Source organism: Phocoena phocoena, chromosome 14, assembly GCF_963924675.1.
Source record: "Phocoena phocoena chromosome 14, mPhoPho1.1, whole genome shotgun sequence".
NCBI lineage: Eukaryota > Metazoa > Chordata > Mammalia > Artiodactyla > Phocoenidae > Phocoena > Phocoena phocoena.
This window is the reverse complement of record NC_089232.1, coordinates 77,937,774-77,951,136: the sequence shown is the minus strand read 5'-3', so window position 1 is coordinate 77,951,136 and position 13,363 is coordinate 77,937,774. Positions and strand designations below refer to the sequence as shown.

At 49.8% G+C, this 13,363-nt stretch overlaps 1 protein-coding gene across 1 annotated transcript in view; it reads right to left on the bottom strand.

The window, feature by feature from the left end:
* CYRIA (CYFIP related Rac1 interactor A) overlaps window positions 1-12,972 on the bottom strand; it is a 58,262-nt gene extending 45,290 nt beyond the window's left edge. The window contains exon 1 of the mRNA XM_065890930.1: window positions 12,822-12,972. The gene's annotated coding sequence lies outside the window, so the exon portion shown is untranslated. The remainder of the gene's footprint in view (window positions 1-12,821) is intronic.
* Window positions 12,973-13,363: the final 391 nt, after the last annotated feature.

Genomic DNA, 13,363 nt, shown 5'->3' with positions numbered 1-13,363 from the left:
CGGTCAGGAGAATCTACTGAAGACTAATTATATAGGAACTTTGAATCCAGAAAGCAGAAGCAAGGAAACTCCAGGGCAGAAATGCAGCTCGGTGCCTTGGGCGGGTCAGGCAGTTGTTATGTAACCCTGGGGCCTGAAGGTCGTGGAAGCTACCGCGACTGTAACGCCTCTGTAATGCCACCAAATGCACGGGAGTCACTGTCTCTTGTCCTAATCTGTTTTCAGCCACTTGCTTGCTACAAGACCTTGGAGACGGTCACTCCCTCCGTCTGAGTCTCATCCTTATCACATCTGTAACCAACCAGGACTGGCTAGATGACCTGGGAAACTCCTCTTCGTTCCAACATCCTGAGGTTTTAATGCAATGAGAATGTCCAACAATTTCCAGAAATGTATTCAGGCAACCTAAAGCCACACCAGGAGCTAAGGTAATTAGAAATGGGATGAGATTTCCATTTAAGAAACAGAACTGCGCCTTGACGGCACTTCCACAGAGCATCCCTGGCTTGTTTCTTGAAGCCCTTTGGATTTCCAGCTATTTGGGAAGGATGGTGGTGATAGATTCCCAGCACCATGCTATCTCAAAATTGGCCACTGCTGCACTCAGGGAGTACTCCAGAGTTTACCTCTGTGACAAAGCAGTAATTCAGAAATCAGGTAGAACACTTAAACTACTAAAGGGAAATTGTTCTCAAGCCCTTTTGTACTTCCGAAGCATCAAACATCATGAAATACGCAGACAGGCTAACTACAACTAATTTTCATATATTTGATAAAGCGGGTCCCAAAGTACCTGTATTAGGCAAGGCTTGGGCAGCCAGCTTTCATCTATCACGTGTATTCAGAGGTCTAATATGACATTCTCTAATTCAGACTCTTTTCCTTTGGAATTCCAGAAGCAATTGAAAAGCCGCCACAGTCTCAGCCCTCAGAGCCCAAATCAGATCTCACTGCAGTTACGATAATAATATAATTGTAACATTAGCCCGCTAGGTTAGGGATAATTGGCAAACACCAAAGCTACGTCCACTGGCTTTCAAAACAATTCCAAGAGATGGTGAAATGATGCTGTTAATTCCCAAGGCTTTGGAAGTCTACTTACTGTGCCCAGGAAATAGCAGCATTCAGCTGAAATAAGTAATAAATTCTTTCAATATTTCTAGAGATTACCAGTAACACTGAAGATTCTGTTTAGTTGGCAAAACTCTGTTGGCTCTGCCGGGTGATCTATCCACCTACATTTCACTTTATGTGTGATTTGAGTCAGTTGATCCCCACCTCCACCCAAATCCAACACCCCTCCCTCTCCCTTAGAACTGGCCTCTTCCTTCTTATGGCCCTAATATATACACCCCGTGTATCCTGTATATATTTCTAACAAAAATATAATATTCATATGTGTCTGCTCAGCTTCCTGAATGCAGGTCTTAATCATTGGTCCAGCCTCCACACCCAGCACAGTCCTTGACAGAGTCCAGGAAAGTGGGTGCACGGTCAAAGGAGCAACTGCATGAACATTTGCTCTTTTTAGAAACTAGAGCCACAGTCCCTGCACCATCCAGTGAGGGTGAGAGGCTATGTTTAAAGACAGCTGTAACGAGTGGAAGATTCTAGTGAGGACTGGTATCTGGGAAGAAGGTGGAAGAGAGGAGAGGAATCCTCCGGCTGGAAGGATCTGGGAGGGTTTCATGCAGGAGGGGGCTGTGGAGTGGGAGGGAGGCCAGGGAGAAACTGTCAGTGAGGCCTGGGGCTGGGACGAAGGGAACCCCAGGTCCCCCACGGCTGAGATCACACTCTCGGTGGCTGGAGTTGAGAGGCCTTTGGAGGGACAGCTATCATAGGCCTGGCCCTGAGACCTGTTGGCAGATCCCAGTCTCCTGGTTATGATGAAGTGGTGGGACCCGGTTTTCCTAGGTGGCTTTTTTTTTTTGCGGTACGCGGGCCTCTCACTGTTGTGGCCTCTCCCGTTGCGGAGCACAGGCTCCGGACGCGCAGGCTCAGCGGCCATGGCTCACAGGCCCAGCCGCTCCGCGGCATGTGGGATCCTCCCGGACCGGGGCACGAACCCGTGTCCCCTGCATCGGCAGGCGGACTCTCAACCACTGCGCCACCAGGGAAGCCCCTCCTAGGTGGCTTTTAAACCCACTATAAAGGTGGTTCTCTGCCAGGCAAACTTACATCCACCACCAGCCTGGGGCCTGCCGTGCTCCCGGTGCCAGTCCTGGGGGGACGCGCTGCCCTCCGCTCCTCTCCCCACGGCCCCGGGAGCCCTCTCCCAGCACCTCCCCACGGTCCTGTCACCCCTGCTTACCTGCCTGCCTCTCCTCTTAAAGGAGGAATACCCCCAGCACCGGAACTGGGGCTGGATTATGTCTGAATCCAGAGTAGGCTGTTGAGGGAATATGTTTCCGAATAAATGAAAAAGTGAGTGGACCAGAGATGGCGTGGATGCCAAAATCTATACCCAAGGACTTCTTGTCAATCATCCACTTAGAGCAAGAGGGAAGGGAAGAGGAGGGGCTGGTGGGAGAGGAGGAAAGAGTGAGAGAGAAGGAGGAATGAAAGGAAGGAAGAAAGGGATGAAGGAAGAAAGAAAGGAGAGAGGGAAGGCAAATCGTTTCCCCACTTTCACATCTCGTTTGATAAAGATGTAACCAGCTTCAGGCACATGAAGAAACAGACTCATAGGGGTCTCATCCTATGCTTGACAATTAAAAGAAAGAAAACTTGAGTCATCAGAAAAGCAGAATACGGCCTGAACGATGCCCACGTTAACTTCTGAAAAAGACATCTCCCGCCACTAGGAGTCATTTTCACAGAGGGTGGCCCGTGGAGACTTCTGAGCGTCCGGAGGCTGAGCCGGGAGAAATCCAAGGTCAGGGACAGGCGTGGCAAAGGAACAGTGCCTCCTCTTCAAGTGCAGGTGGAATCGCATTGCGTGGATGCTCTTTTCAATCCAAATCCCTACACTACACGGTGGGGAGGCCTGTATTCTGAAGTGGCCGGCACTGCTTTCCGCCTCGGGGCAGTGGGTCCTGCCCCAGGTAAATCCTGTCCACTACTCTTCACTCACCTTTCCTAATACGTAACAGTGTGGGCACAGAGGGCCCTGAAGCTGAAATCCTGAAGACTCCCAAAATGACGTCACTCAACCCCCTGCTTCCCAAATCCTCATTCTCGGATAAGCGTGATAATAGCAGTTGATTGTCATTCCTGCACTCAGTGCCATTTTAAGTGCTGCCCACAAATTATCGCATTTAATTCTCACGATAACCCTCCAACGTAGACAAGTAGTTTGGCTTTAAGAGTTACTAAAGCGATATATTTCTGTAAAAACCGAGAGCTTTTCTTTGGGCAAATGTTAAGAGCTTGCAGTTAAGTACTTTCTCCACTAAGGGGCGTGCTCATCTCACGTTAAAAATGCCAGACCTGGTCAGGGTAGGTACTTAGTACAAAAGCAGAAGTTTGGAAAAGGGACAAAGCAGGGGGATCAGTTTCAATGCCCTGAATATATTTATTCTTAGTAGTAAAAAGGGTTCAAATTCGCAGCTGTGGTACCCAGCGCTTACTTAACACACTAACTCACTTCATTCCTGTTCAAGGTCATTTCAAAAGCATTGATCTTGACCACTTTGCGGGAAACGGAGCCACGACATTTGGGAAAGAAAAATTCATAGATTCAGCCACTTGGCTTAGTAATCATCTTCCCCTGCCTCTTCCCCTAATGTCTTAAATCACGCGTTCCAACCAGGGAAACATCTGTCTGGTGGCTGAATCAACCCGACTCCAGTTGCAAAATGTAAAGAGTAAAAGAAAGAAAGAAAATGCTGAAATCTTATCCAAGCTTATCAAAATGAATTACGACAGCTCATTTTGGTGAAATGTCCACTTAAAATTATATTTTGGATCTGGAAAACACTCTGGAAGTGTAAATTAGGAGAGCGGGGGATCCTCCGTTAGCGATCGGTAACCCCGCCCTGTATTTATAGACAGAGAGGCGTGCAGAAGTACAGCATTGCTTTCACAGACGATGCCCCTGCAAGAAACTCAACACACACAGAGAAGGCAGCACAGTCACAGTGGAACTTCCCTGTTTGGATGGATCCAGCAAGACCACAGTTAAACCAAACGAACAACCTTCCCAAGTTTAGCTCCAGATTTATGTTCAAACCCGGCCGTGCTCTTGATGACTCAACCGTGCACTACCCTGGTTTGAACTTTACCCTGCAGCCGGGGTTCCCGGGCTGGTGTCTGTGGCCACAAATGACTAAATTTGAAAGCTGTGCCGTGCATTTGCTAGAGGGCTCTCAGTCCTCACAGACAGATCAAGTATTGTTTAGGCTATTTCTAAATTCCACTTGAAGACAGCAACTTGTTACTCAAGCACCAGGTCTGGGACTGCTCCGCGGTTCCTACCAGCTGAGAACCCAGCTAAATAAAGCAATCCCAGGTCATTTGATGAAGTGGAGTATGGAGTGTGGGAAACGCACTGAAGAGACAGTGGAGACACGGGCTCCCCTTCCACTTACTAGCCTATGGCCTTGGCCATGAGCTTGAGAACCACTGCACTGGACCAAGGATGTGGAGTTCCGGTGTCAAATCCCCTTTTCTTCCTGTATCTCACAAGTAAACGGTTGTTTTAGGATTGATTATTTTAAGATAAATGAAACTAGCGGTTCCCCTTGGACTGGTTTCATATTCATTTTGTTTTACGAGTGAGTTCATTTATTGACCCCATCTGGCACATGTCAAAGCTCAAAAAGTAAGCAGGGATAGCAGAGTAAGCCCTCACTAGGGGTCTTATGCTGAGTACTTGTCACACAGGGTCCGAATCCTGGGTGCCTATAAAAGCTTTACTCCTGTCTCCCATTCTCCCGGGTTCCGTTCACTCATCTGAAAAGAGGGTCAGACAGACTCAAGAGCAGGTGATCTCACAGATCCCGCTAAATAGTAAGCTTTTATGAAATTTCCAAGGCAGAACTCACTATAAATCTTTGTTAAAATAGAAAACCCAGGTGTTTAAATGCAATACTTAAGCTAAAACACACACACACACACACACACACACACACAGAAAACAATCCACCCATTGTATGCAGCCATTAAGTAATGTGACTCACTAATATTTTGTCCGTCACTGACCAGGCAGCTAGCATCTCTCGGAACCAATACAAGCAGCTCCCGTTCGGCTCCAACCAGAATGCCCGCAGCTCAGGGCTGTCCCTGCAGGGGTGTGACCTGGAAGATGCGCAGGGCACACGCGGCAGGCGCCCTCTTCCTACCCTCAGCTAGGGGAGCGGGTTGGCATGGTGACGCCTGAGACAGCTTTCACTTGATTCCTCCCTCTTCCCGTTCACTCTATTATCACTGTGTGAGATCTTGCCCCAGAAGAACAGAGAAATCCTGAGGGCGAGGTCTGATGTCAGGGGAGAACAAGCCAGTCTTTGTCAGGCCCTTCAAGGAGGAGGCCCGGCCAGGGCTCTCGGGCCGCACACAGAGGGGCCTGTGCTCGCTCTGCCGGGAGCAGAGGGGCCTGCTCCATCCTATGCGATGGGGGCCCTTTGCTGGCTCATCCTGAGCCCTCTGCCTCGACTAACACCGGAGCTGGGCAAAGGGGATGGATCTCCACCTGGTGGCCCCAGGCACTTCACACCAAAAAGGCTTAAAGCAGAGCCTACCGCCCACACCAACACCAGAAAACCACTCTCAAGAATTCCACCCTCTTGAGCTCTTCTCCCAGTCTCCCACTCAGAATGGCACCCCTCCCTAATCATCCTTAGTCAACTCCTCCCTCCTTCTCTCAACCCGCTGTCCAGCCTTCGGCTCAGGCCTCCATCTCCCCCCCCTTCACTCCAGGCCCCCCAGCTCCTCTGAGAAGCCACCTGGCTCAGGGAACTCTCCAGCCTCTGGTCTCCTACAAGGCTTCACTTGTCCCAATGGCAAAGAAGGAGTGACGTCTCACTGTGTTTATCATGTTGCCGACTCCGGCTTTGAAACGCCATCATCTAGGACGAGTTCTGCACCCACGAGATGCTTAATAAACAGCCAGTAAACGATTGAACCCACAGCACAGCCCAGGAACGGAATAGTATATTCGATTCTAGAGGCTTTAGATCAAAATAAAATCGGCGAACACTCACTGAGCCCTGACTATGGGCCAGGTACCACTCTGCACCCTTACGTGCATGAACTCACATCCCTGATCACAGCAGCCTCGTGTGGCAGGTCCTGTGGGCTCTCGTTCTGCAGATGAGGACAAGCTGGATGAGACGTCCGGTCAGCCCGAGCTCACCAGCTGGAAGCGGCAGAGGAAGGTCCCAGCCCAGGCTGTCCAGCTGCAGTCTGTGCTATAACCACGGCAGGACACAGCATCTCACGACAACCCCAGTGAAAGCAAATCTCACCCAAAGCCCACTCTGATGTACACCGTGCCATGTGGCCTCCCTTAGAACTAGGGACATGGGCCTTTGCAAATGTCATCACACGTCCAGCTCCTTGTATCCACCTTACGGTAACTGAAGAAAATTGGTAGATTGCCGTTGCCCTACTTGCTTGGCTAGCAGCCGGGTCAGGGCGGAAAGAGCCGATACGTGGGGAAAGGGGTCCTGCGGGGCACTGATGGCCAGGCCTGCGATCACATGAACGACTCTGCAGGACTCTTCTCTCTGCCAGTGTGCACCGTGCCCCTGACCCCTGGCTTCCTTCCTGCTCTCCAGGTCAGGTGCAGTCTCCCTCCTGGGACTCCTGGACTGGCAGCTTACAGGTCCCCAAGACAGAAAGGAAGCTTGCCATCAGGGCGGAGCCCAACACTCCAAGCTGATTCTCCTCTTTTCCAACCCTTCTCTGGGTTGGAAGACAGAGCTGCAAGGAGGCCGGAGGGCTGGAAGAGGGCACTGAGCAAGGGCAGCAGCTACACCGGGGGCTCCCAGCAGAAGGCTGGGAGGATGAGGTACAGCCGAGCCATCCTTCTACTCTGTACCGGCTCAGCTGTTCTGTTTCCAGGGCTGGTGGAGGCCTGGCCGTCCATGAGGAGGTGAGGGCCTTGGTTTCTCACCTTCGAGAGCTTCCTGGTGGTGATGATGCAAATTCCAGTCCTACACTGGGGTCCCCCGGCACGACGTGGGGAGTCAGCAGGATTCAAGGACTGTCCTTGGGGACGAGTTCAGAAATGGAAGTTGGACAATCAAGCCCAACACCCTCCTAGTGATGATGGAGAAGGGAAGGGGTGTCCAAGGTCAAAGGTGAGTCAGTGCTAGGCCTGGACTAGAACCCAAGTTAACCCTGATGCCTGTCATTCCGTCCCTCCCTCCCTCCCTTCCTTCTTTCCTCCCTTCTCCCTCCCCTGCAGGCCGAGGTGTAGAGTGCTTGCCAGCGCTGGAGGGATCCACAGAGCATTTCCGGCCACGTGCATCCCTGACTCTGGTGAGTTGCCACTGGTCGTCCCAGCTCTGCAGTTTGAAGCCCTAATTGAGGGACCCTTCCAAGGGCAAGTCTTAGTTGTAGAATCTCCTCCTTGGTTTACTGGAAGCTTCACCCATTTATAGATAGGGTGACGCATAGCATATACAGTGGAAGAGGGACAGTTAGAAGAGGGTTTGAATCCTGACCACCTAATAGCTGTGGGCCTTGGGCAAGATGCTTCGTCATTCTGAGCTGCAGTCTCCTCTTCTGTAGCCGACACCAAGACTCCCTTCTGCTGTGCCTGTGAGCATCCAGTGCCATGACCTTTAGAGACTCTGGCACATATGGGGACGTGTACAGGTCAGCAAGGTCAGTTCTAAACCACATACCCATCTCCAACCAGCAAGTGTGACTGGAGGTCATGGGCACCAGGCTCTGTGCTAGGTTAGAGTAAATTCTATATAATATAAATGCGCATATACACGTATCTACGCACTTACATATATATTATGCACATATACACAAGAATGTGCGTATACATAACACACACACACACACACACACACACACACACATATATATATACACACACACACCTATATATTTTTTTTCTAAGAGAAAGGTAGAAGGACAGATACAGTTTTAAAAATCTCTTGCAGTTTTCACTGCGAAGAAGCAGACCCAGGTCTCTGTAAAGTTGAATTTTGCCACCAGACAGCTATGCTGTTCAATCAGTGTTTCTGGATGATGGAAATGGATTCCTCCTTCTCCTCTTTCTACTTCTTTTCTGGCCCCCCAACCCTTACCCTATTCTGCTCACTAACACCTCCATAGCGTCGGAGAAGAGATGAACTCAAATTAGTCAATTTGATTATTTTCAGTCACCGCTGGGAACGAGGTGGGAGGATGGCGACTGGCGGAGTTTTAAAAGCAGAGCTGAGGCATTATCTGTGCATGATGATGCCCTGGCTATTTCCTCCCCACCGCCGTCACAGAGAACTGAGTTGATGACAGTGTTGTTCTGTACTCCTTCCCAGATCCCAACTCCTACTCATCCTTTAGTGCCCAGCTCACATGGCCCCTGTTGGAAGCCTTCCCTGACTTGCCTGGGCAGAGGGCAGGCTCCCTCTCTGCACCCACATCACTGTGTTCATGCCGGGGCTTCTTGCCCACCACCTGCTCCCATGACTGTTGGTTCCTCTGTCTTCGTCATGAGCTTATGAACTCCTGGAGGGGCTGACTGGACTTGACTTGTCTCGATGCTTCCAGGCCTAGCACAGAGTCTGGGGCATGGTGAGGGCTCAGGTATTATCTTTTAATGAATGTGCACATTTTAAAGAGAACACTCTTATTTTAGTGTTCGGCAGAGAGAGGGTTTCAGAAATGGGTATTTGTTTTCTGACCAGAAAAAAAAAACCAGATCAAGATCTAAATGCCATCATTTCTACTAGAATAGCATGGACTGTTGCTAGCCACTTTCTCGCATCAGAAAAAAGGCTCCTGTTCTAACCATTCACCAGCAATTTGTGCAACAAGTTGCACATGAAGTGCTGTCAGCACTTACCACTCCCCAGGGCCCTGGGGGTGGAAAGGCCATGTATCTACCCTCACAACCTCCCATTCGGCTGATCTGTGTGAACCCATTTTACAGCTGAGGAAACTGTTACAATATTACAAGGAGTAGATATAAAACATGCACTTTAGAGAACAGAGGGTCAAATAAAATTCGGCCCTTTGCTTTGTAAGACTGCAACTGCCATCCATCTTTGCTTAAAGCCCTGTTACCAGCTCTGAGCTGTCCTCAGAATGGACTCAACTCTCTCAGCTCGACATTCAAGGTCCCTGGTTAATCCTCCCAGCTTCCATCTCTGAGTGAGTCCCTCTCTGACTCACCTCACCTCACCTGCACAGCCACAGCGAGTCCCTCCAAGAGGCAGCCCTCGTGTATGCTTGTCCTCTACCTGGAGACCTTCCCTGAAGTTTCTCACCCTCCCCGATATTCACCTAGCGGACCACCCCTCATCTCTAGGACGGAGTGGAGACAGCGTGTCCCCAGGAAGCTTCTCCGGCTCTGCCCCTCACTCTGCTCACATGCTTCCAAGGACGGGGAGCTCACTACCTCAAGCACCCCACCTCTTGGTCCCTCACACCCACTCTGATCAGAACACTGATAGCTGGGGTGCTGTCTAGCAGGCCTCCTAGTGAAACCATAAACAACTTGAGGGCAGGAGCTGAATCTCAGCATCCTTTTCCCCGGTGTCTAGCACTGGCGCTGATACAGAATAGGCACTCACATGTTTGTTGAATGGATTGGTCCTCCCTCTACCCAGAAGGCCAGACTTGGCAATAGTCTAGGTGGATGAATTCCAAGAGAATTGGTACCAGTGACCTGTGGGAGGTCCCAGGGGAAATTCCTACTGTAGCAAATTGGTACCACAATGACCAAATTAGGACAACTGCTCACTTGGACCTGATTTATCGATGCATCTTCTCCAAGCAGCCTTGAACCGGTGCCGGGCCACGGGCTCCTAGGACAGGGGGGCCAAGTCTCATTTACCTCCAGAGTGTCAGTACCTAGTAACCAATACGGGTTTTGGAATGAATGGCAAATACTCTACTGGTCAAGAACATCCATCTTTATTTCTATTTCAGGATGTTTTAGGGATGAAGCCTTTGAGACTCTCTGGGGAAGAGGGAGGAAGGGTACAGGATTCTCTGGAAAAGCCAACCAGAACATACAAGCCCAAGTCTTCACGGTGGCTCATGAGGCCTGCACCATCTGACCACTTCTCTCTGTCCTCACCTCCTTCCACTGTCCCTCGTTCCTTCCACTCCAATCCTCTTGCAGTTCCTTGAAGCCCAAGAACATTCCCACCTGAGAGCCTTTGTTCCCTTTTTCCTTCAAGCCTCCCTCCCTCGCTTTGCTCGGGTCCTGCTCCAATGACCCCTAATCAGGGGGGCCTTCCCTGGTATCCTGCCTAAAACAGCAATGCCTGTTCCCCCAACTTCCTCTCACTCTGACTTGGCTTTATTATCATTATTTCTGCTTTATTTTTTCCATAACACTTAATACTACCTGGTATAATATACGCTTATTTATTTATTGACACTCCCCTGATCCCACTAGAATGCAAGCTTGAAGAGAACAGGAATTTTGTTTGTTTTTTGCTTTGTTTTGTTTCGTGTGGATCCCTAACACCAAGAATACCCCTGCTGCGTAGGACATGCTCCATACATATTTGTGGAACGCACGGATGGCTGGAGAAATGAATGCCCCACAAGAGCTAACAGTCCACAGTCATGGAAGAAAGCCAGTGCTGTGGGCCTGGATGAACATGTGCTTGAAACTTAACTGTCTCGCTGAGGGGCCAGGACACCTGCTCCCGAATCAGCTGGCTCCAACTGTGAGGACATTCCTCTGGGTCTTGGAAGTACACTGGTTTGAAGTGAAAAAGCTGCTGGGGGTGAGTTAGTTTTCAGCTACTATCCGATGGGACAAAGGATGGACTCAACAGCCCGGGAGGGTGGTGAGACCTGAGGTTGGATGTAACAGGGCAAACCTTCAAATGGCCGAACCACAGAGGGTGATCTGGCCAAGGCGAGGTGAGGGCGGGCCGGTATTGAAGAGGAACTCTGAAATCAAGATTAACAGCTCTGGGCTTCCCTGGTGGCGCAGTAGTTGAGAGTCCGCCTGCCGATGCAGGGGACACGGGTTTGTGCCCCCGTCCGGGAAGATCCCACATGCCACGGAGTGGCTGGGCCCGTGAGCCATGGCCGCTGAGCCTGCGCATCCAGAGCCTGTGCTCCGCAACGGGAGAGTCCACAACAGTGAGAGGTCCGCATACCACAAAAAGAAAAAAAAAAAAAAAGATTAACAGCTCTGGGCTTCCTTAACTGCGTGTGTAGACAAGGTCTGTCCCTAGACTTTAGGCACAGGTTCAAATGCAACCCAACGAGGGCTCAAAGCTGTACTGAAATACCTCTGATTAAGCTGACATTTTTTGAGGTTTACTATAAGCAAGAAACTATGCTAATGCACCTCACCACAAGCCCGCCACACAGGGAGGACTGTCCCCATCTTGTGGACGGGGAAACAGAAGCTCAGGAATTTACAACGATCTAGGCAAAATCACTCAACCGATAAATAGCAGAACTGAGATGTGAAGTCAGGTCTGTCTAATTTCCAAAGCTCTTCTCCTTCCTCTGAAGTACGCTACAGCTCAGGGACCCCTCTGGGGAAAGAAACCACAAGAGGAAGAAAGGAAGGGAGCACAAGATAAATCTGTTCCCCTCAAGAATGAGAATCTGGTATAAGGACCAAGTCTGGGATAAAATAATCCCAGGAACTCAGAATTGGAAAATACCTGAGAAATCACCTGGTCTTACAGGTGATTCTCAGCTTCATGAAATGCTTCTGGTTTTAGTTTTGAGGGAAAATCAGGATATCTAAATGCAAAAGAAGAGCTTTAGGAGAGGAGAGCAGATGGTCACTGCAGCAACCGCTGAAAGAGTAACAGGTGTGAGATCATCTCAGTGTACTGTCACTTCCTTCGTGACTCCTGACCTTGGATGTGTGGGTGCCCTGGGCCAGCTTAGAGGAGATGTGCTAATACAACAAAGTCCAAGGAGCTGAAGTCAGCGGACCTTGAGTCATTGGAGAGGGATGTCAGCCCGTGTCAGGTCCAAGTTCAATGATGAAGTTCAAGTAGGTGTGGCCCTCTCCTTCCTGATAAGAAGAAAAGTGCCCATAACTGGGAGAAGGTGAAAGAGGGAGAGAACCAACATGCTGGCAGTGAGGGAAGAGGGCAAGGGGAGTGGCGATCCGAGGCTGGGGCACCACAGTGCCGAATTTACCTCTAAAGTCAGCTGCATTTACCTCTAAAAATGTTACAGCAAGTGAGATGCCAGCCAGACTTCCGGCATGAGACCTAAATTCCATGCCAGGTGGGCTACTTCTCTCCCTGCTGGTCTCAGTCTGGATGGCCAGAAAGAAGCCCTCAGATGCATTCTGCAGGGACAAAGCGACCTCCAGCAACAGCTCTAATCTGCTCTCCCCCTGCATGTAGTTCCAAGCGACTGTTTCCTGCCTAAACACTAAAAAGACTGAAGATAGCAACAGCTCCCACTCAGAATGCAGTTATAGAACCCAGGGACATTTAAGCACTTTCGAAATTACAGCTACTTTGAAGTGCACATCAATTCTTCATTATGTCCTTGTTTTTTTTGCTTTTCGGTTTTTTTCCTTGTACATGTATGTGGTGTTAGGAAGGATGGCTTCCAATCAGAGATGACAGATCTGGTGGAAGGACCATCCCCGATACTTGCAGGTATCCCGTAAGCCTGCATATCGCAGATTCTCTGCACTACGATGTTGGTCGTCACCGTGCTGCTGGCCATAAGCAGAGACAGTTGATTCTTACCTGGAGATCTCCCTTGTGACTCAGATTCACCAATCCAGGCTGATGGAACGAACCAGATGAGCAGCTGTTTGGCCAAGACAAGTCTGGCTCCCTAAATCAGGGCTGTGGTCCCCGAGAGTCCTGTGGTTTCTCTGTCCTTGGTGAGTGATAACCTGCAGAAAGGGAATGCAAGTGGTGTTACCAGGAGAGGCCGTTTCCTCTTCTCCTCTCATTATAATACATTCTTTTAAGGAGAGCAGAGAGAGTCCCAGAATCACAGATTCCTAGGGCTGGAAGAAATGCAATAACCTTGTCTAATGCTTCTGTAGTTGAGGAAACTGAGGCTCAGAGAAGAAAAGAGCTTCATTCAAGGGTTTAGCCGCTCGGGATGAGATTCCAGATTGGAATGTGTCTCTGACTCTCTGGTCTCTGGAATTTTTTAAAAAAGCAGCCACACGATTGGGCTGGCTTCTCAAACAAGTGGTCACTGACCCTGAATAGAAGTCTTTTATTTAACGGATTTTCAAGACGAGAGGTGGCGCTTTTCTCCACATTGCTGTTTC